Source organism: Trichechus manatus, unplaced genomic scaffold (genome assembly GCF_000243295.1).
Source record: "Trichechus manatus latirostris isolate Lorelei unplaced genomic scaffold, TriManLat1.0 scaffold00026, whole genome shotgun sequence".
Taxonomy (NCBI): Eukaryota; Metazoa; Chordata; class Mammalia; order Sirenia; family Trichechidae; genus Trichechus; species Trichechus manatus.
The window spans coordinates 23,433,776-23,455,876 of record NW_004443962.1 but is presented as its reverse complement, the minus strand read 5'-3'; the positions used below and the strand labels follow the sequence as shown (position 1 = coordinate 23,455,876).

The 22,101-nt window shown below is 43.9% G+C and overlaps 1 pseudogene; it reads left to right on the top strand.

Annotated features, from left to right (window-relative positions):
* The window catches only part of LOC101354496 (serine/threonine-protein kinase MARK2 pseudogene), a 36,401-nt pseudogene extending 34,426 nt beyond the window's left edge, over nucleotides 1–1,975 (top strand).
* The last annotated feature ends 20,126 nt before the right edge of the window (nucleotides 1,976–22,101 follow it).

The following is a 22,101-nucleotide window of genomic DNA, read 5'->3' as shown; positions in this document are numbered from 1 at the left end:
CTCCACGACTTAAGACAAGGTTATGTTCCAATCACTCCATCATAAGTCAGTTCTGATGTAAGGAGAATACCATTTTTTTTTAGTTTTCATTATTATTGCCTTTTATTATCAGTGTCTTTACACTACAATCTTTATTTGTCAGCTTCAGTGTCGGAACAATGAGGTCAGACTCCTAATGACTGTCTAGTGTAATTCATTAGAGTTGAACATTGCCCAACATTCTATCTGTTACGACTCCCTGCGCCCACACCAACATAGATTTCATTGTAGACCAGGCCACAGCCTGCGATACGGCAGTGTTTTGATCAGTAAATCATAACACTGAACATCTGAGAATGATAACATCAGGACATTACATGCTACAACACCGTATGTCCTACATATTACTAACAATAAGATGTACGAAAGAAAAAGGATGGTGCTAAGTGCGGTTCATCATCACTCGAATCCTAAGTCAGGGACTACCTGTATTCTAAACCAGTGGGACTAATCCTAAGGTAGCCACTCTCACAACCAATTTTAATATGGTTCCTCAAGAAGCTAGTGATAGGAAGTTGCAAAAAAAGATTCTGGACTATCACCCCAGGCAATAGGAAGTCAGGTTTCTCATAGTCATATTTGTCCAGCACCTTTCTAAATCCCTCCACACTATAGAGAATAAAGCAGATTTGTTTAGGGTCCTTCAATGTTGAGGAACCGCCCAACTTGTGAGGGTGCTGCACTAAGAAAAACTTATTTGACCCCGTCAATACTCATTTTATTCCTCCCCTTTCTTAATAACTGGTTAAAGATCTCCGCCCTGCTGGGGGGAATTCCTTTCTCTTCCCTTTCTCTTTCCCCTTGTTTTGCCCATTCTCTTATGAATCATTCCAACCTCCTGTCTTATCTGTTGTTTCAGTATTTGGAAGTAGCTCTGAGGCTAGTCACTGTAGCTCAGGCTGGACATAATCTGAGCTTGGCGCAGGGTTAGGATCTGCCCCAGCACATTCCTTTGTAGGGACCCTGGGGATAGAGGGTAGGATCAGTCAGAATTCAAGCTTGACCCAGTATCAGGTTTCACCTCAGAACTTTCGTTTACTTTCATTAAAATTTACCCATTGTAGGGGCCCTCAGGTTAGAGGCTGTAGCACAGGCCAGCCTGATCCAAGCTTGGCTGAGCATCAGGGTCAAGATCATTGGCAAGAATAAACAGAACTCCTCCTGCCTTTTGAAACTCTTCCATGAAGTAAGAATAGTGAAGACTTTGAATCATCCTACTTATTTGAAGAGATCAAGACTGAGAAAACTCTACTTTTTACGGAGCACACTAAGGGAGGAGAGTGCTTTATTACCTAGTGGCTCATGGAAATGTGAAAGAAACAGTGACACAAGCTAAATTCTGCCAGTGTCTGCTGTGCAGTACTGTCACCAGAAGTTTAGTGAGCATAGACAGTTAAAAGCAGAAAACCTGCTCTTGGATGCTGTTGTGACATCAAGATTGCAGTTGTCTTCAGCAAGGAATTCACCTTTGGCAAAAAGCTGGATACCTCTTGTAGCAGTCCACATTATTCTACCCCAGAACTCTTCCAGGGCCAAAATTACAATGAAACTACAGTGGATAAGTGGAGCATGGGAGTCATCGTATATACACTTGTAAGCGGATGCCTGTCTTTTGATGGACTGAACTTCAGGTAGCTGCAGGAGCAGATGCTGAATGGAAAATATCATGTTCCCTTATATATGTTCATGAAGTGTGAAAATCTGCTCAAGAAATGTCTCATCCTCAATCCCACTAAGAGAGGTACTTCAAAGCAAATCATGAAAGCTCCATGGATGAATGTGGGCCATAAACATTATGAACTAAAGCCTTATATGGAGCTACTCACTGACTACAAGGACCCTGGCAAACTGAATCAGTGGTGCCTATGGGTTACAAATGGGAAGAGATCTGGGCCTCACTGATGGACCAGAGCTCAAACTGCTAGCTCCCTATCTCACCCAGAGGAGGAGAAGACCAGCCCTGGGCACAGCGAGAGTTCTCAATCAGCACAAATCAAAGCAAATCAAAGGCCCTTATTTGGAGGCCAGCTTTGGCCAAACCTCCATCTAGAATAGCAAATATAACCTAACCGTGAGAGAGTCCAGGACTTCCAGGATTTCTACCTCAGTCTCCCCAGCGCTACTTTTCCTGTGCCCGGAATCCAACTTGGCCCTAGTGCAGCCCACGCAAGCCTCTGGGTTGTGCCCCACAAACAGTATCTGTAAGGTGCAGCATCCCAGCCCAGAAGTCCAGCATGTCTCTATGGCTTCCTCCTCAGCCCACCGATCACCACCTTGGTGGAGGGAGCCCCAGGCAGAACCAGTTTTCCCCAGGATGTGTCCAATAGAAACTGCATGTGTGCTAGGCACCTTGACAGGTGTGTGACCAGCAGAATTCTCCGTATGGTGTGACTCCAACCTCTCCCTCTGGAATGACCCATGACCTGCAGGGGGGCACTGGAAGGTTTTTCAAGATTATAAGAAGAAATGTATCTTTAGTTGTGACAGAAGGAACCTGAATATACTTGAATGTAAGGACTGATGCTGAAACCTCCAGAGGCCAAGCCGTGTTCCCTAAACTTCACATGAGCATGAAGATCAGATCCCAGTCCCCGCTGCTATGCATGGCTGGCGAGTGGGGCCAGGAAGAATTCATATAGTGGAGGGCAGAGACGTGGAAACTCCCTGGGGACTCTCTCAATGGGGTTCAACCGAAGAGGATACCTGGCACCTCCATGGCCTTCAACATCATTGCCTCCAAAACAACCAAAGAACTTAAGCTTAAAAGGCTGCCAGAAGTCACCTGGGAGAATACAGGAGAAGCCAGCTGCCCCTTGCTGCCAACCAGCCACTTTGCCTCCACCTGGACAAAACTGCTCAGACTGGACAGGTGTGTTTCCTCTGGGGAACTTCTTCACTCCCCTTCTCTATCTTTTCTAACTTGTCTGTACGGGAGGGGAGATAGGTCTGTAGAAATACGCAAACACAATCCAAATGAGAACAAACAGAAGCTAATTATTCAAAACTCGCTATAGCAAGGGCGTCAGCCACCATTGCTTGCGTTTGGCAGAGACTCTAAGGCCAGTGGGGATTGGAAAAGCTTTGTAGTGAAAGAATAGAAAGGCTTCAGGTGTGCTCTGGCCTTACTTCCCCGCTCCATGAAGACAGTGGAGACGGGATCTGTGGGGATTCCCAGGAGGGTGGCTCAGAGCTGGAACACTCAGTCCAGGATGGTGGAGTTCCCTGTCAGGGCCTCCCCAAGTCGACGTCAGCTTCTACCTTCTCTTCCTCTCTTTCCTTCCAAGCAAACCACCAGAGGTGGCCTTCCCCTGATCTCAGGTTTCAGGGCTGGGTGCCTGGGCAGCTGTGGACTGGGCAAGGTACAGCCCTGAACAGTTGGGGCTGGTGGCTGCTCTGGGGCTGCTCATGTCAGGGGGAGGCGCTCTGAAATCCCTCCACACTGAAACCTCTGCCTTCTCTCCATTCCCAGAGCTGGTCATTTTCTTCCACAGCTGTTGTGCAAGATGTATTTGTCCCCCTCCTCAAGAGTCTCTCATTGTTTCCCCACAGTCCTCCCCTGATACATGGGTGGAAGTGGTAGGGGACTCTGGAACCTAATTGCTCCTCCAGCTCCCAGGGGGCAGATTGAGCTACTCGACTCCCCAGTAACAGGGACAGTGAGAATTCTCTGTTTTAGGAGAGACTTTGTGTGAAAGCCCCAATCCCCTCCATTCCTCTCCACATGTCTTGCCCTTTGGAATTGATCTTGGCACTTCGCACAGCAGTGACTTCCTCCCTCCCCTACCCAGTGTGTGATCTCTTGGTCCTCCTTTCCTTCCCTTCCTGACACTATTGCCCCTCGGCTTGCTAACATCATCCTGCTTGGTGTGAGAGGGGTGGTGACCGGCACTTGACTTGTGGTGGCTCCTGCACTTATTTCTCTATTTGTTGAGAAATTGGTGTAGGGAGTCATACACGGAAGTTGCCTCTACTCTCACCTGGGCTGTGCATGTTTTTATGACGAGGGAGGGAAACTTAGGAAAGGAACTTCATATGGTCAGGAGGAAGGAAAAGCAGCTGTATCCTGGATGGAGGTGGATGAGGGGTCTCCACAGTGGGCTCAGTGCCTGGACGCACAAGACAGTCCACTGGGGTGAGGGAAGAAACTATTAGAACTTCTGTCATGTTTCAATGTGAGTCCTCCCTCAGTCACATCTGATGGTCACATCTCACATGTGGTGCTAGTGAGAAGCCCAGAGGGCAGGGGCGTCCCACTCCTCAAGAGGGTCAGCAGGTGACTCCTCCCCAAACCTGTGGAGCACTTCCTGGGCACTGCAGTGCTGGGTCGTTCTTGGCTCTGCGGACAGACAGATCCCTCAGTCTAGTTTACCTAGACAACCCCCAACCAGTGAACACGAGGGGGAAACATTCTTGCAGGAAACCACACAGAGAAGACACTTCAAACCATCCCGGCTCCAGTGAACACAAAGGAAATGGCAGTGCTGATGCTGCTCCTGGCCCTTGTATGAGCATTTGGCCCACACGTGACAAAGTGAAACCTCACACCCCTGAGGAGTCCTGGTTGAAATGCTCGAGAAGCCCACAAAACAGAAGACTTTAGAAATATGGATTTGTATTCACTCTTGTCCATCATCCACCTCGCAGCAGAGTATATTTTACCCTTGATGTTAGTCTACAAGATGGAACCATCAGCATCAGCATTCAGAACATGTTCACAGACCTCTGTGTTTTAAAAAGATGTGTTTACAGTCATGCTCTTTTCAGTCAGGATTTGAACAGTTCTTCTCACTTTAAATATAATTTTAGAAGTGTCTTTTAAGGATCCAAGGATTCTTGCACACACACACACACACACACACACACACACACACACACACACACACACACACAGTTTCAGGAAGCTAAGTATCACCACTGATGGAGTGGCTCCTTGGCCTAGAGTTCAGAAAGAAAAACGATTCCAGGGTGAGGTTGCAGAGGGAGCCCCATAAGGAAAAGTATTCACTGCATTCTTCACAGGCAAGACACTGCAACTCAAGTGTTGAAGTCTTGGATGGAGCCTTGATCTACCCATCCGAGAAAAGCAGGTGAAGTGGTGGAAGCTACTTGCCCTCCCACCTCCACACAGCAGTCCTGCGGCCTGGTTCATTTTACAGAGGCTAAAAGCAGGCCCAGAGAAGGGAAGGCCTTTTCTTGGGACACAAGGAGAATCAGCAGTAGGTTAGAGAGGAACCTCTCTCTGGTGATGGTAGTGAGGGTTCAAAGGGAGCCGCTGGAATGTTTTAGGTGGGAGCGTAACTTGATTTCAGTTTTTAGCTCATTCTACGTGCTATGTGTAGAACGGATTACAGAGGGTTAAGGGTTAAATAGTCCAGAGATCAGCAATAGAGTCCTCCCTAGAGAACCATTACGAGGAACAACCCAGAGACTTCTGTGCTCTGTGGTCCAGGAGTAGATGGTGACCAGGACGAGAGTGGAGAGTGGAGACATAGAGAAGGGATGGCCCAGGATCCACTGTAGAGTCAAAGCCAAGAAGACAATTATTGTTGTGAGCGTTAGGGATGAGGGGAAAGGAGACATTAAGGGTGATGTCATGATTCGGGCTTGGAAAGTGGATGATGGATGGAGAAGTGTGTGTTTGCGTGTTTAGTCCAAGGAGAGAGGAGGGCAAGAGAGGAGACAAGAGAAGGAGAGAGACAGAGACACATGGAGAGACAGAGACAAAAATTATGAGAGACAGAGATAGAGACAGAAACAGAGAGACAGGGACAGAAAGACAGAAACAGAGAACACCAGGTGTCCTGGTTGGATATGTTCATCTCCTGAGGAGTAAACGTCAGGGACCACGTGAGTAGCCTTCAGTGTCTTCCTGGCTGAGGCCTCAGTCCCTCCAAGTGACAGGAGAAAGGGTTGATCTAGAAGTTTCCTGAATCTCTGCCCTGGGTCCCTCTGCCGTGGCACTCTGATCCCCACCTCTATTCAAGTCCAGGTGTGTGCATGTGCTGTGCCCCCTGGTGGGTCCCCTTGGTAGTGTAGCATGAGAGGGGCAGGGGCTGGGGGGGCTGCTCATGGCCCCAGGGACCCTCTCTGAGGGACATGGGGTCTGCCCCCCAGGAGAATGACCAGCTTCCAGAAGGATGGTGTGTAGCTTTGGTGCTTTTTGAGGGGGGTGGGGTGGAATCAGTCTTCCTAAGAGGAAGTCTGTCCATATGTGCAACGCTGACAATGAAGGAAGAGTTGTGTAGTGGGCTCATTATTCCATGACCTGGGTAATCAGAAAACAGGCCATGAGAGACACTGCCCACCAGGGTGGGAGTTGGTTATAAGTCTTTCTTTGCTGTCGGGTGTTTAAGCCAATGAAGTACTACAAAGGAATGCCAGAGAACAAAAATGATTTTTAACAATTTAAGTAAATACATTCTGAATTTGAAATTTCAAAGAAGGGCAAAATTAAATGTCAGGCTGGTTTAGGGAAAAAGACAAAAACCTCGACTCTCTTGGGGAAGGGTCAAGGGACAGAGGTAACTCCTCCATCTTCCGGACACAGAGAGGGCACGGTGTTCACAAAGGAGAGTGCATCAGACGCCAGGGAGAGAGCATCGGCAGTGTGGAGGCTGGGAGAAGGAGGAAGGTGGAGGCTTGTGCGCTGTGTGTGAGTGAGGCCACTGTGGCTCAGACATTGGGGCGCTGGGACTTCCATACAGACCTGATGTGGGGCGGAGGTGGGATTCCAGGCAGTCCTCAGAAAAACTGCATCACTATGGAACTAGTCTTACTTTCAGGAGAAACTACAGTCCTAGGTAAGCAGTGGTTGTAGGATGGCATTTTCAGGAGGGTCACTCAGCCTGATGAGGAGGGGGCCCTCTAACGTGACAGCAGTGTGAGCCCATGTCTTCTGTGGGCAATAACCACCCCTCCCTTCTAAGGCTGCTCCACTGGACCCAGTGCAAGTAAACACCTATTGGCCTAAGTGGCCTGAGTGTCCCAACACTTGGCCCTACAGGCTGAGAGCAGAGATGTGGTGAGATGGGGGAGGGGCATCAGGTGGGGGCAGCCTGGGGGCAGGGCTGAGAGGTGGTGCCAGGCAGCAGTGTCTTAGAATTGGAGTGATCCATGTGCCAGGCGAAAAAGAGAAAAAACAAGTCTAGTAACTGGTGTATGGTCACAGAGCTAAGTAAAGGGATTGGCAGGAACTTGACCCATAAGGTCTCTGCCAGGGAAACACAGGGGTCCCCAGGTAAAAAGAGGACTGAGCAGCTGTGAGGAAAAAGGGGGCCAAGACTAATATCTCAACCACTAGAAACCCTCCTGTGGGGTTCTTGTCCCCTCCTCTATCCATGGGAAAAGACCTGAGGACCCCTAGAGGTCAGGGATACTTTTATCCAGACTCCAATGTAAAGAATCAAATCCAGGTTATTTAAAAAGCTGAGGGTCTCTGCAGCACTTTAAATCACCCGCCAAGAAACAGGGCCAGGTGGCGTCTGACTATTACATCTATACAACTGGAACCCTGCGATTGAAACTGAAAGTCTAAACTCTAGTGGTAGACAAAAGACCAATTTTATATTACTTTGGGGTTGTTATTATTACTGCCTTTAAAAAACCAAGAACCTGTTGCTGATTCCCACTCACAGCAACCCTACAGGACAGAGTAGAACTGCCCCACAGGGTTTCCAAGGAGCAGCTGGTGGATTCAAACTGCTTTTTGGTGAGCAGCTAAGCTCTTAAGCACTGTGCCACCAGGGCTCCATTGCTACATTTAGACATCCCAAAACAGATTTAAAGTATCTCAATGTCTCCCTCTTTGTGCTGTCTGCAGACACTACATGAGAAAAACACCTGCTTAGACACAGGATTTAAAAAGGGTTAGGGGGATCATCAACATCATTTACTGGAGCCACTCAGAACTGCAGATCTGTGGCTGAGAAATCCCAACCCCTTCTGTCTGTGTCTCTCACAGAGACTTTGTTATTAGATGCCCATTAGGCTCTGCCTCATGGAGACTCTATGTACAATAGAGTGAAAATTTGTTCGGTCATGTGCCATCTTTGGGCTCACTGGCATGTTTGATTCCTGTCTGGTAATATCCTGTTCTGATCCATAATGATATCATTGGCTAATTTTCAGAAATAGATTGCCAGGCATTTCTTCCTAGTCTGTCTTAGTCTGGAACCCCCGATGGGACACCTGTCCACCTCAGTGACCCTGCCGGTATTTGAAATACCAGTGGCACAGCTTCCAGCCATCACAGCAACATGTAAGCCACCACAGTACAACAAAGGGACAGATGGGTTGGGGCTCAAAGAGACTAAACCAAAAACAAAAACCTAAACCCATTGCCGTTAAGTTGATTCTGACTCATAGCAACCCTAAAGGCAGAGCAGAACGGCTCCATGGGGTTTCCAAGGCTGTAAATCTTTACAGAAGCAGACTGTGACATCTTTCTGCCACACAGAAGCTGGTGAGTTCCAACAGCGAACATTTTGGTTAGCAGGTGACCACTTTAACCACCGTGCCAACAAGCTTTCTTCAGAGACTAGGCCCCATAAAATACTTGTCCATAAACAGAAGGGCCTTAAAGGGCTAGGAATTGTATCACTGATATTAAACACTGGAACCATACGTTTAAAACTGAAAATTTTCCATCTACATGGAAAAAGAAAAACTAAAGACGTTAAAGGGGTTTGTTTCTTTTCTTCACCACTTGATGAGCACTGCCTAACAAGGTACTATTAGGTGAACTATCAGGATGCTTACACATGGTTATTGGCCAAGGAAAGATCCCGAGTGGCATAGTGGTTAAGCTCTCTGCTGCTAACTGAAAGGTCAGTGGTTAGAACCCACCTAACGCTACAGGAGAAAAGACCTTCCTGTGAAGATTACAGCCTAGGAAACCCTATGGTGTAGTTCTACTATGTCCTATATGTTCACTGAATTGGAGTGGGCTCAACAGCACACAACAACATTGACCAAGGACATTCTCAGACAGAAGTAAAGCATCTACCAGCCCTCCTGGGCTCTACCGCACACGGGCACAGTCTTTGCCAACACCTATGCCTTGGCCTCTTCTATACTATGAACTGAGTAGATTAATGTCCAGTATATATTATCAAGTAGGAAGAAAGTACATTTATGTGAAGAAAATATGATAAATAACCATCATACATTCATGTATGTATTTATGTATTCTGGGGGAGGGATATTTCTGAGAAACACTGAAAGGTTACACAGGAAACAAAATGGAAATGGTTAGCAACTGGTGGTGATATTAACAGAACACAGGTACTGTAAGAGGAAGTCAACCTTCTGAATACATCTTTTCATATAGTCAGTTTTGAACCATGTGAAAGTTTTATGCTATAAGAACAATTCAAAATGAAAGAACACCTTAAATGTAAACAGAAGCAAATAAATGTAATAACATATTAAACTTCCACTGCTCATCTGTGAGTCTGACATACTGTGGTGGCTGGCATGTTGCTGATGCAGGAAGCTATACCACCAGTATTTCAAATACCAGCAGGGTCGAACATAGTGGACAGTCATTAGTGGAGCTTACAGACTTCAACAGCCTTGTAAGAAGGACCTGGCAATCTACTTTAGAAAATCAGTCAATGAAAACCTTATGGATCACAACAGAACACTGTATGACATAGTGCTGGAAGATGAGCCCCCTGGGTTGGCACTACTCAAACATACCAATGATGATGAAGATGGTGCAGAACTAGCAACATTTTGTCCTGTTATATGCAGGAGGTCAAGTAGCCCTGGAGGCAGAATAGTTTAGCACTCGGCTACTAACCAAATGGTTTACAGTTCAAACTCACCCTGCGGCTCCATGGGAGAAAGCCTGGCAATCTGCTTCTATAAAGATTACAACCAAGAAAACCCTATGGGGAAATTCTACTCTGTCACATGGAGTCGCTAAGAATTGGAATCGACTCCACAGCACTCAACAACATAAATAAGGTCACCGTGGGCTGGAGCCAACTCGATGGCAGCAAACAATATCAAACTGATCACATAACCATACACAAGAGACTCTGTGCTCAAGCCAATGTTTAAGCACGGTAATCTTGTGTTAATATCCTCAGTGTAAATGTATAACCAGTGAGTACAAAAATAAAGGTGAAAAAACTCAGTACTTTACAAAATAAGTTTTTGGGTCAGTACTATTAGCATTATGACATTGAAACTATTTGAATATAATTAGGAACCAAGGTTCCTATTAAAAGAGAAAAGAGATGCAAATACAAAATAACAGAAAGTGACAAGATTTGCCCGTTTACCTTTATCCCATGAATGTTTCTGGTTTCAGCCTCATAAATCCGCTGTGAGCAAACATTTCTGAAAACCATTAGAATGCTTGCTTAAAACCAATCTTCCTGCCGTATTTTCTTTCGAACTTCAAATTAGTAATTTTCCAGTGCCCCATGACACCCAGAACTCATAAAAAACCTCTTGCCTCACCTTACCCTTTGGAGTTGAACTCAGAATTATGCTGAGGTCTCTTTCTTATTGCAACATGTTGAATAAAGTCTTGTTTGCCTATGTAACATTGTCTGGCACAGTTTTGCATATTTAATATTGTCCTGCACCATTTCTTATATACATACATGTATATATACTTATACATATTTGTGTATATAATTTATATATTTATGTATTTATATAAATATATACACATAACCTTAAGTTTGTATTCGGAATAAGAGTATGAATTTATGATGCAAGAAATTATGTATTTTACATGCTTACTGAAAGGTCAAGACAAAAAAACCTGACTCAGTGGTAACAAGTTTTGGTTTATCACCTAGTCCATGTATTGCACACACCTTGGTTTTTAAAAGGAACCAGAGGTTTGGGAATAAAGGGTTGATTCCCAGATCTGGAACAGGAAAGTACAAAGTGATCCAGGGACTTCTTTTGCATTAAAACACTAATAAGGTTGTATCACCAGTCTATGTCGTTGGTGAAACTAAGAAACTGAATAAACTTTAATTTTTATTAATTTAAATATAACAATAAACTTGATCAATTATTGGAAAAGTATGCTTGGAGTAACCTGGGATTGTGAATCTACTTTTCATCAATAAAATTTATGAAATGTGCCACTTCTGGATTCTGGAAGATGGAGTACAAAAAAAGGAAATGTAAAATGTCTCTTATGTAAAATTATATTGATTAGTTAATTTCATTTATAATTTTTACCTTGACAATAAATGGGCATACCGGGTTAAATAAGACTTTTATTAAAAATTTCACATTTACATTTTTAAATATCTAATATGGTTACTAAAATATTTTAAATACATCTTTGACGTGCATTACATTTTTAATAGAACTGTGCAAGACTCAACGTCTATCTTACAAAAAATACAGAAGAGAATCTAATTAAAGAAAATCATAATAAAATACAGCAAATCCTGTAAGAGCCAGAACACAATGGGAGTGCCTTATTTTACCAGGTCTTGCATGTTTTCCACCTTTTACTGAGTGCTTACCACCTTTGCTCTTTATTAAGAATCCTCTTTATTAAGAATCCGACATCATAAACACCTTGCGAGTTTTTCTTCTCTGACGTGTTTCTGACTTAAACAGGTTCCAGCTGTCAAAGATTTGACCGTATCAGAATCCCAAACATTTTAATATTTTACAAGACAAGCAGGAGAATGTTCTGTGTTAGACAGATAAAACAGATCTAGAAATAAAAAGGCAATGTGGAAATATGGTTTGGATCCTAAGTAAAACCCAACAACTGTAATAGATAATTTATGGGCAACTGGAGAAATTTTCATTTATTGTGAAGGACAATGAAGATCTGGGTTGTGCTGGCAGGAAACTGGCCTTATTTGTAGGAGCTTAAAGGGGGAAGTGAATATCTGCAATTAACAATTGGTTGTTTCATCATTATAATTCCTATGCATGGACAAACTCCTTACATTTATAAAGCCTTGCTAAGCCATAGATTTTTATATGAGTAGTGAGGTTTGAGGAATCACAACAGAATTTCCCACATTCCATATATTCAAAATGTTTCTTTCCAGGGTGATTTCTTACATATTCAGTGAAGGATAAGGCATAATTATATGCTTTCCCAGATTCCTTATATTCATAAAGCCTCTCCCACTCTGAGGTTATTTATGTTCAGTACGCACTGAAGACTAACTAAAGGCTTTCCCACATTCCTTACTGAAGGCCTCTCTCCACTGTGAATTCTTATATGTCTAGTGAGGTGTGAGGACTGACGAAAGGCTTTGCTGCATTCCTTACATTCATAAGGCCTCTCACCACTGTACGTTCTTTTATGTGTAGTGAAGTGTGAGGACCGACTAAAGACTTTGCCACATTCCTTACATTCATAAGGCCTCTCATCACTGTGAGTTCTCATATGTTTAGTGTGGGCTGAAGAGTAACAAAAGCTTTTGCCACATTCCATACATTTATAAGGTTTTTCTCCACAGTGAGTTCTCATATATGCAGTGAGGACTGAGGAGTGACTATAGGCTTTGCCACATTCCTTACATTCATAAGGCCTCTCACCACCGTGAATTCGTACATGTGAAGTCCGGTATGAGAACCGACTAAAAGCTTTGCCACATTCCTTACATTCAAAAGGCCTCTCACCACTGTGAGTTCTTATATACGTAGGGAGGTGTGAGGAGTGACTAAAGGCTTTGCCACATTCCTTACATTCATAAGGGTTCTCACTACTGTGAGTTCTCACATTTGTGAAGTGAGGTGTGATGAGTGACTAAAGGGTTTGCCACATTCCTTACATTCATAAGACCTCTCACCACTGTGAGTTCTCATATGTATAGTAAGGTCCAAGGAGTGACGAAAGGCTTTGCCACATTCCACACATTCATAAGGTCTCTCTCCAAAGTAATTTCTCATATGTACAGTGAAGTTTGAGGAGCCACTAAAGGCTTGTCCACATTCCTTACATTCATAAAGCCTCCCTCCACTGTGAATTATCATATGTGCAGTGAGGTCTGAGGAGTCACAGAAGACTTTCCTACATTCCTTACATACATAAGCCCTCTCTATGTTCTTATATGTGCAGTGAGGTTTGAGGACTGACAAAAGGCTTTCCCACATTCCTTACATAAAGCTTCTGTCCACTGTGAGTTCTCACATGTATAGTGAGGTCTGAGGACTAAAGGCTTTCCCACATTCCTTACATGCATAGGATTTCTCTCCAGTAAGAGTTCCCACAGCAGTGCTGAGGTAAGAGGGACAACTGCAGGCTTCGCCACATTCCTTACACTGATAGGCAGTGCATCCACAGATTTGATATGATGCTTAAGTGATGAATGATTCATCAAGGATTTTCCACACTCAAGGCATTCAGAAAGATATGCTTCCATAGGAGTTCATTTTAGCACAGAAAGATTTGGAATCTGACTGAAGGTCTGTCCACAATGATTGTCCTCATTACTTTCACAGAGGTTCACTAACAAATGCCTTCTGTTAAAAACAGGCAGCATACTGTTGGCTACAAATTTGTTACCATTTCACTATTACCATACACATTAAACATGTATTTTTTTGCTCTGAACTGTCTCATTTCAAAGATTAAATCATCTAGCAGACATGCTACCGGTATTTTTACTGTGTTTCTAAAATATGGTGCTCTCTAACAATTGTATTTAAGTTGAATGTTTCAAATATTAAATATCTGACTGAAATTTATTAAAATCTTGTCCTGTGAAAATTCTGTGAACACACAATATTAGAGCTGGTTTTTTATACACATAACTGGATTGCACAATTTTGTACTGCCATATATATGTGTGAGTGTGTGTGTGTATGTATGTATATAGATGTAATTGTTCTTAAGGGTTTTTGAGTTGATTCCAGCTTAGTGACCCTATATGACCAAAAGGCTAGTGCTTGAAACCCACCCAGTGGCAATACCAAGAGTCGGAAAAGACAGCAACAGGTTTGAGATGCACTCACACACATACACATAGACATCCCTACTCCTTACTCATCAACTATCTCATTATCTGATATTTTGCATTTGTGACAATAGAAAAAATCTACTATCTGATTATATTGCATATTAATGAGGAGGGTCTCACAGTGGCCTCAGAGAACCTGGGCAGCATTACCCCATACCCTCTGGTCTCTCCTGTTGGCAGGGTTGCCACATCTAGCTGCTGGGTAGGGTCGGGCTCTTTCTGTGACCACAGCCTCTAGGTGGACGTACAGGCAGTGCTCAGCCAGCCAGCACCACTTCTGGGTTCCTGTTTCGTATGCAACCTGAGGCCATGCAAATCAAAATTGCTGGGGGATGGAAAGGTAGGAAAGAAAGTGCAACAGAGAGGGTGTTTGGAAGAAAAGTTTACAACTTTAATGGCATCCCAAAGTGAGGTGAACAGGGCCTGAAGCCTTCACCTTGGTGGGGCTGGTTGCACAGCTAGGCTCACAGCTCCCTCACAAAATCCCCGAGCCTTGGTGACTTGTCAGGCCTGGAGAGAAGAGCAGGCTTTGGGATCTGGAACGCAAGGCTTGTAGGGGTGGGACTGTAGCCCTGGATGCGGCTCCATGAAGGGAGCGCTAACCTAGCACAGGAGGAAGGTGAAGTGGTTAAGCCAGGGGCCCTCCAGGCACACAGCCTGGCTTTATCCAGCTTTGTCTCCCCCAAGCCTCCTGCCTCACAGAACAATAATTCATGAATGACTTGTCACAGTAATGAGTACATAAGTATATCTTAGCTGTTATGTCTATGATCATATTTTCTGAATGAAAAAAAACTGGACAAATGGATGGTCTGCAAATAGAAAAAAAACCTTCATTTTCACATAACATCGATTTTCGCAAAACTATCTGGTCTTTTTAACCTAACCATGTCGGAAAGTAAGAAGTGGGTGTGTGTGTGTGCGTATACATACATGCATGTATGGATACATAAATACATACATACATCCACAAATATATATGCATAAAAACCCAGGAACCCCACTGGTGCAGCCGTTAAGCACTTGGCTAAAACTGAAAGGTTGGCAGTCTGAACCCACCAGCGGCTACGTGGGAGAAAGATGCAGCAGTCTGGTTCCTTAAAGATCACAGCTTTGGAAACCCTATGGGGCAGTTCTACTCTATCCTACAGAGTTGGTATGAGTCAGAATAGACTTGACAGTAAAGGGTTTTTATACATATATATTTGTATGTGTGTGTACATGCATATGTGTGTGTGTATAGTTGTTGTTGTTCTTAAGTTCTGTTGAGTTCATTACAGTTCACAGTGACCCCATGTGGCAGAGGAGAACTGCTCCATAGGGTTTTCTTAGCTGTAATTATTATGGAAGAAGTTTGGCAGGTGTTTCTCCCACAGAGCCACTGGATAGATTCAAATTGCCAAGCAATTAGCAATCGAGTGCTGAACCATTTGTCCCACTTGGGCTCCTTAGGTATATAAATATTTTAATGTCATTATACCTTCTTAAGACTCTCTCCTGAAGCACTGTTGTCTCTCACATAAACGACACTCATGTCACATGTGTTTTCTGGTTGTTATCCTGATCTTCAGTGCCATGCAATTTGTGGATTTCTCCTACCATCTAGGACCAGGTGTCATTTTTCATGAATCGTTCTATTATATTTTCAGTGAATAGCTTGTCTCCGTCAATAAGGTTTCGAGAAGCTGACCCAATGATTTTAGGTGAGGTTCACAACATGAAACAAAAAGGAGAGAAAATACTCAAGGGAAAAGGTAGCTGTGAACAAAGAAAGCTTCTGACGCAGTTTACTGTTTCTGTACTTTGGCAATATTGAGAAAGCAATTTACTAGGAAATACTTCAATAAACATTGAGAGTGATGGTGACATAAATAGGGTGTAATCAGAAGAGCAAAGTAGAAAGGTATTGGACACAATGTACACGGAACATTAAAAGAGGAAAAGGGGACAGTCTTTCTCCATGAACCAGGTGTGTTAGGATTGATGAAAGTCAGAAAAGCAAGCTCAGGCATCTGTGAAGCACATACTCCTCAACCCAAAAGAGACTTTTTCTAATTGATTTTTTCAAATCTCATTCCCTCCATGCAGGCCCAGTCCTTTAAATGATTCTTGCCTCCTGGTGCCCCCGACACAGTGGTCCCGGACAAGTGCTATCTGCGCTCTCCTCAGGTCTTCCTCTTGCTACTCTGGGAGAACAAATGGGTGTAGATGATGTGGTGATAGTAGAGAAAGGCATATCATTAGGAAAGATAGGGAGGAGCAATAAACACTTCCCTGACACTGAGCCAATACTTTGGTCGTCAGGGTCTCTGGTGATTAGCAGGTGTGAATTCATTCATAGCAAAATAATCATGTCAAATTTGTAATAAACAAACTGAGACATTTTACATGGTCCCAGACCACAAATATTCTCTCTGTGCGCCAAAGAAACCCCTGAAGTCAACACTCACATTTACAACATTTAAAGAGCCTTAAGGCTTTTAACCACAATCGAAATGAGAAGTCAGGTTAATACACGGAGCTCTGTATTCATGGGAAACCAAGATATGCATGTTGCAGACAGCAAATGACCATACTTGTCTTATTTAACAATGTTTTACCATTCCTCGGCCCACATAGTGGAGTAACATCAATGGGAATGACACATTTGGTTACAAAAAAATTTTAAAAAATTTATAATGAAATAAGAGCTATTGCTGCTAACCAAAAGGTCAGGAGTTCAAATCCACCAAGCACTCCTTGGAAACCTTATGGGGCAGTTCTACTCTGTCCTGTGGGTCACTATGAGTCGGAATCGACTCGATGGCACTGAGTTTGGGTTTTTTTTTTATCCATACCTACTGAGGCCAGGCTTCTGAAGATTTCCATCATCACATCTCTGTAGAGTTGCCTCTGAGAAAGATCCAGCAATGCCCACTCTTCCTGAGTGAAGTCCACAGCCACATCCTCAGCAGCCACTGAGTTCTAAAAATTATCACATTTTCTGGTTCAGCAAGGTACCACATACTCCAATGTGTGTGAAAGGAAGGGTGAGCCTGACAGTCCTGGGGAACTGAGATTTCATGGGGATTTGACACTGGTTTTGTGTTCTACTAAGGTCTACTCTAGGGGTTAGCCATCAGCCTCATCCCTTCATTGTTTACATTCATTTCCTCACAGACTGCATCCTGTCTCATAGACTTAACAATCCTTCCACCACAATGAACTTATCTCTCCAAAGTCTGACTGACCAATTGTAGTCTCACTCCTCTCTACTTTTATGGTCTAGAACAGTCAGAATACATAACATCAACTGAAGAAATGCTCTACAGTGAAAGCCCTATTTCCACATTCGGATCATGTCTTCCTTGTAAAAAAAAAAAAGTTCACCTCCTTGCACAGGACACAGCAGACTAACAAAACATGAAACACAGCGTGAAAGCAGGATGAGATGTTAACAACTGGGAAACATTGCAGGACTGGTAGTTTTCCTTTTGCCCCTCACCAGTCATGGTAGGCCCAGTGGCCTGCACAAAGGGGCAACCCAACACAAGGCCCTAAGCTTCTCATATTTTCTTTAAGAACTCCAGGTGATCCCGAGTTGACAGGACCACCTGCTAAAAAGAAAATATTGTAAATTTTTACGTGTCTCTCACCTTCTTTTCAATAATTCTACAAGTGCACTGTCATGCACTCTGTCCCTTCATGGAGACAGGCAATGGTATTGCAAAGGTAAACGGAGATCAGCTGAGAGACAGGAAACAAGAGTATCAAGATATCATGACAATTTTCAAACTTTGAGATCCAAACCTACTGTACAGCAATTATGAGTGACTCTCCCTTCAACAAACACACACCTAGACACCCACACACACATTAATGTTGTATGATGACAAAGAGCCCAATCTTTGAAGAACCAGAATAGCATGCCCCTGTGTTTACTGACCATGAACAAGAGCTTAAGATTCACATTTTCTAGATAAGTTCATTGATGTGCAGGGGATTTATCTGTTACACTACTCATGCATCCTAGGAAACAGACACTTACACACCAGTACTGTAGACGCTCCACTCCAAAATTTTCTCACATTTGCAGCCCTTGGAATGCACGTAAGCATGAACACCTGAACCCTGACCACTGGCATTGTCTGCGCTGCAGGACTGGCTTCTGTGAAATAGCTTCAACCCTTTTGCTCCCCACATATAGTGAGGACTCAAAAGGAAGCTGCACTGCACTTCTGATGTTACAATTTAACTGAACAGCTGAGCAACTGTAGAACAGATAGGCTACGGGGTAAAGTGAGCTGTCAAGGTCACTCCTAATAAATCCTGACATGATAGTGTCATAGTGATCTTTGATCCAGTGCCACATTCAAAAGTGTCCTTTACTGCAGTGCAGCAGGCTACATATTTTAAAGCCATCAAAAACCCTAACTTCCATTCCTACAACATAAACACGATAAAATGTTGCGTTTAATGAGCAACTACAATATTTGAACGGATTTGCAAAAAGCTTTCAGAACACTAGTTCATTATTTCTCATGCCTCTCCAAAGCAGATATTGCTTCAAATGAGTTATAGCATGGAAACTTACAATCAATCACTTGCTCAATGTTAACCAAATGGTATGTTGCTGAGCCAGGTTCAGAATGCAGGTCAATATGCCAAAGACTAAATACTGACAACTACATTTCTGTGCATGTGCCTACAGTTTTCTTGTTATTCTGGCTGTTAATCCTCAGTTACATGGATAATCTAGAGCCTGCTGGGTAGTGGGGACGGGAGACAAGGGAAACATCCTATTCAATTCAGACGGCCTGGATCTCCTTCTCCTGGCAAAGCCCAGTATCTCAGGCAAGACTACTTCCCTTCAGGCCCTCTGTAATAATGGTGCGGCAGATTCAGTGCCTGACCGCCTATAACTTCACAAGGGGGAATGCAAATCAAGAACAGCAGCCCAAGGCTGATTCCTAGGAGATGGAGGTCAGACATGACTCCTCCCTCCACCATCTTTACTAATTCTGATACCAACCGTCCCTCCCAGGTATTCTCTACTTCTCTTCTGAGTTCCGTAATTCATTGCAAGGGCCACACAGAACTCATAGACAATACTCATGATTATGGGGTTTATTAGGGAAGTAACTGGTTACAATTCAGGCTTAGGAAGGCTCAAGATACAGTTCTTCCATCATGACAGTCTCTTCTCAGCTGTGTCCGCCGGCCTGCCTCTCTCCAGCCCCTTGTCCTCTGCCCTGCTTGGGCAAGTGTTACAAAGCTCTTTTAGCTCTTCCAGTAAGTGCCCTGAGGCACTATACGCTGCCAGGAAGCTTAGGCCTGAAGGCACTCAGCTCTAGCTTTCTGGGTCAGGAAATCTAGCACCACCAGGTGCCTGGAAGCACCCTATTCCGCCTGCAAGCCTCCTACCTGGAGGCACTCAGCTTTCTTGCTTTCTCGGTCAGAAAACCTAGCTCCACCAAGTGCCGGGAGGCACCCTACACTGCCTGCAAGCCTCCTGCCCAGAAGCACTCAGCTTTCCCGCTCTGTGGGTGGGAAGCCAAGCAAGCCATCTCCTGTCGGTCTCCTGCCAGTCTCCTGGTTCTGCTGCCTCTGCTGTTGCCATTCTCCTGCTGCTGCTTCTCGACATGTTGCCGTCTTCGGTGCTACAACTCTGTCTCCTGAGTCTAGGAGGGTCTCTGCACAGGGATCCCGAACCAAAGGACATGCTCCACTCCTGCTTCTACTTTGGTTGTGGTGAGATCCTCTCTTCGCACCTGTGGTATGGCTCGTTTTAAGTCTAGCAGGATGGCAAAGCTGACCAATACCCTCATAAGGGTTCCATATTCCTTATTACCATGATCCCACCCAATCATTTGGTTGGAGTTACAAACACTATGGATAGAAGGGCCCTTACATCTGGCTCTGTCATGTACTAAAACTATTTAGGTAATATTGACACAGAGCCTACTTCACATAGGCAAAACAGATACAGCACTGAACAAACCAGAAATATCCACATACACATGGATCGTAACTTATTTGGGGGTGGGTAGTAAATAAATGAAAAATAATGTCAAGTTCCCTGGGCAGCACTAGTAGGCAGTTCACTGCTAGTCAGAAGGCTGGTGGTTCAAAGCCACCCAGAGGTTCCTTGGAAGACAGGTCTGGCAATCTGCTCTGACAGATCAGAGCCTTGAAAACCCTATGGAGCTCTACGCACGAGGTTGCTATGAGTCACAATTGACTCCACAGCAAGAGTTACAGATGGAATTGTGTCTCCAAAACATGTGTCAACTTGGCTAGGCCATGATTCTTAGTATTGTGTGGTTGTCCTCCACTTTGTGATCTGATGTAATTACCTATGTGCTGTAAATCCTAACCTCTAAGATGTTAATGAGATAGAATTAGAGGCAGTTACATTAACGATGCAATACAAAATTTATAGGATTAGGTTGTATTTTGAGTCAATCTCTTTTGAGATACGAAAGAGAGAAGTGAGAGTGGGGGGTAGAGGGATCTCCTGCCACCAAGCAAGAGCCAGGACCGGAGTGCGTCTTTTGGACCCGGGGTCCCTGTACTGAGAAGCTCCTAGACCAAGGGAAGATTGATGACAAGGACCTTCCCCCAGAGTCCACAGAGACAGAAAACCTTCCCCTGGAGCTGGCGCCCTGAATTCAGACTTCAACCTCACCTGTGACAGAATAAATTTGTTAAAGCCACCTACCTGTGGTATTTCTGTTATAGCAGCACTAGATAACTTAGAGACCAACTCACAACAAGAAGATAATGTCACGCAGTGGTAAGTTCTATGAAAAATGCAGCACAGTCGGGATAAACAGTAACAGAAGCATATTTATCTTCAGTGAGTTAGTGCAGGGAAAAACAAAATAATCATTTTAGGAAACACTACCTAGTGAAATCTGGCTTGGTAAGAAAAAAAATGCATTTTTAATTCTAAAAACTTGGAACCACTCTGTAATGATTTTGCAAACACTCATATATTTCAGATGCTCATCAACTTTAACAACTTCCAATGAAGGAGTATAGCAGTGAAAGGGTGCCACTGATCGTCATGGCTGGGAAAGGGAAGAGATACACTGGCTATTGAGAAAATGAAATGGTCATTAGCAAAGGGTAAACATGTAAACTGGGGCACTGGAAGAATAAAAGCAGCATGAGTAAATACTATCAAGAAAGTAAAAAAAATAGACAATAGAAACAATACAAAACACAAGCGAAGACTTTCAGGTTTCCGTCCAATAAGTAAAAAGCTTGGAAGTCATCACTCCAATCCTCTAGAAAAAAGCTGAATATACTGAACCAACAGTTTGAGGTCATAGGAAAATAACTGCCCCCAAAACTGGAGGGACACATAGGCATGTACAGAGAATCATTCCAGATCAGAAGCCCAGGAGCAGAGTGCCTGTGTGTCCCTCGAGCTTTGGGGGTAGTCATTTGCCCTGAGACCTCAATAGCCAAATTACTTGAATTTGCTGAAAACAATGATTAGATGTAAGACGTGAAAGATGCAAATGAATTACCAAAGGGAGAGTTGAGAACAGACTGTTTCAGGAGGAGGAAACGCCAGAGCACAGGCCACCAAGTAGGAGTGTGCCTGGCATGTGTGGGAGACCCAAACCCCAGCATGATCAGAGCAGGATGAGATGCTGGAGAGTAACAGTAGAGGAATTTGGAGAGATGACTGGAGCCAGTGGGCATATTGTGTTGTGGGGAACGTGGTGGCTTCTGAAAAGACTCCGGCTTCTCACCTGAGTGAAACGCACAGCAATTTTACACCTTTGATCAGAGACGGAAAATGATACGACAGCTCTTAAAGAATTTAAAGAACTTGTGTGTGGGGGCTTGTAAAAGCTGGGAGATATGTTAGAGGGTTCTGGCCATAATCAGATAAGAAATGATGACAAACACTGTATATTATTGTTAACCATTGTCATAAAACAATATGTGTACTGTTTAATGAGAAACTATTTGTTCTGTAAACCTTCGTCTAAAGTACAATTAAAAAAAGCACATAACCCAACTCTCACTTCATCTCATAGCTGTCATTTTAGAACAAAATCCCCCCCCCCCAAAAAAACAAAAAAACTGTACATTAAAG